We start from the raw sequence: 2,491 nt of genomic DNA on the forward strand, positions 1-2,491 counted from the left end.
GTCCAGCCCACATTTTCGCTAGAAACCTTTAAAAGTAGAGACACCCTTTGTCTTGTGGGCCCAAATGTTGCCTTTGAACTCCTGCTATGGCCTATTGTCTGAAATGAATGACCCCAACCCATGGTGTGTGTGTGTGTGTGTGTGTGTGTGTGTGTCCTCCTCTTTCCCTCCCTGAAAGCTAATAACACACACTCACACATCTGTAGTATAAAAGCAGAAGAGGCGATATCTGGGGGAGAAAGAGAACCAGTGGGGGGTGTGGGAGAGGTCAGTGTAGGAAGAACCTATTTTTGTATATACTAAGTAAAACATTATTTTTAATTAATTTAATTAAATAATTATATAAATAAACATTTAATTAAAACAATTAAAGGTTGTTTTGACTTTGCATAGTTCTTTATTTCTCTGCTATTTCCAGAGCAAACGAGAAGGCCACTCATCCGACTCTCTAGAAAATTTCCCAGGCACGGCAGGCTTCAGTTAAAAACTCCCAGACCTGTTTCCTCCCTCTTCCCAGAAAGACGATGCTTCTGCGGGAAGGCTGCTGAGCCGAACTGTACTTACGCTCACTTAACTTGAGGGGGCAGGCTCTGACCAAGAAACTCAGCCAGACACCTTGAAAGGTTAATTGTGCCCCCAGCACAAAGGATGTGGTGCGGCTGGGAAGCGGGGGCGGAGCCGGAGGCGGGCTGGGCTCGGGTGGAGGTGGGGGACGATGACAGTGATGTTGCAACTTCTCTGATTAGCAATGTTGTGGAAGTCTTTCTTTGTTTAATAGGAAAGATTAAGAAGCCCAGAGCACAATAGCTCAGTTGAGGGGCAAACAATGCCTCAGTTTCCTGGGTTTGTGCCCCGGGGTGCTGATAAACAGTGAGGGCTGCTTCTAAGCAAAGGGGAAGTCAGCTTTGTTCTGCAAGCAATTTCACCTGCTAGAAACCAGACTGTGTGGATGGGATGCACTTTGGGTGGATACATGTGTGGATACAAGGTTAAGTCAAAGACCTTAGGGCCATATTGATTTAAACTGCCTTGTGCTTTTCAGATTTAACTGTTAGGAACTAAGTAGTTTGGAAGATTGTGTAAGGTTTGCTCTTTGCTCCACCCCTTAAGTGGCTGTGTTGCTCATTTTGCAGGTTCGGATTTGTTCTTAAGGCCTAACACCCATAAACAGGCGATTTGCATCCACAGCAGAGACTTAGAGCTCAAATGCTGTCCAGGAGAAATCGGAGCTGCCTTGCAATTAATGTGTGCCCTACTTTGTTTCCTAGAGCTGCGATAAAGACAATGACCAAAAGCAATTTGGGGAGGAGGGGGTTTATTGTCTTACTCATCCCCACCACAGTCTGAAACTAAGGGAAACCAAGGCCTGGAATCAAGCGAGGCAGGGAATAATGCTCTCACGGCTTGTTAGCTTGCTATGTGTGTACATATATAAATAAAACCCAGCACCACCTGTACTAGGGGCATCTCTAGCCCCACTGGAGTGACCCCTCCCTGCATTAATTATTCATTTAAAAAATGCTTCAGATACTTGGTCAATCTCATGGGGACATTTTCTCAGCTGAAGTTCCCGTCTTCCCAGGTGACCTAAGTTTGTGTTAAGTCAACAGGAAACTACTCAGGATAGTGCATCTGCCCTCTATCCTGGGGCTCAGGCTCACACCTGGGACCAGGAAACAGTGAACAGATATTCTTTCTTATCTCTGCAGTCCCACACTCTCCCAATGCCTTCCAGCCCCGTACACTCTAGCTAGACCATATATGTATGGTATTCTACTAGATATTCTACTAGAACGCACATACACAACTCTGTGGAAATGCTATAAAATTAGGTCTTTACCTTCATTCCAGGGAAGATTTGTAAACACCTTTTGGAGCTCACATGGAGCTGGGAATTTTCCTATATATAAGTACATTGGCGAATGATGACGATTTCACTGGAATCTCACCTCAGCTTTTCCCACCAGCCTATATCTATTTCTGTGCTCCATTTAAGGCCTAGCAGGATCTCTCTCTTCCTCCTCCTACTTGGCTTTGCCTCAGGAAAGCAGCAAAGACCGTGTCATTATATCCATACGGCTCTAGTTTTTCTTTTTTGGGGGGGGGTGGGTGTTAATTGAACTTCTGAGGTTCTCTTTTAAAAGATTTCATCTCTAAAATGGGTACGGAGACCCATTCCTGTCACCCCTCAGCTCTCTGGAGGCTGGAGCCGGAGGTTCTTGAATTTGAGACAAATCTAAACTACTCAGGGAGACCTTAGCTCAGACAGGGAAAGTCCACTTTTTCTAACACCAGGGGGCGGTTCTCCCCACTCCCGCTCAGACTCTCGGCGAGTGTGTGCGCATGCGCCTGCGGTCTCTACCACACCATGCTACTACACGGCCATTACGCTGTAACTCCTCCCCAAAGCACACACTTTTAGACAGTCTCATTTATCCCAGGTTGGCATGACTTCAAGTAACTGAAAGTAAATATATATATATATACATAT

The sequence above is a fragment of the Mastomys coucha genome, unplaced genomic scaffold (assembly GCF_008632895.1).
Source record: "Mastomys coucha isolate ucsf_1 unplaced genomic scaffold, UCSF_Mcou_1 pScaffold3, whole genome shotgun sequence".
NCBI lineage: Eukaryota > Metazoa > Chordata > Mammalia > Rodentia > Muridae > Mastomys > Mastomys coucha.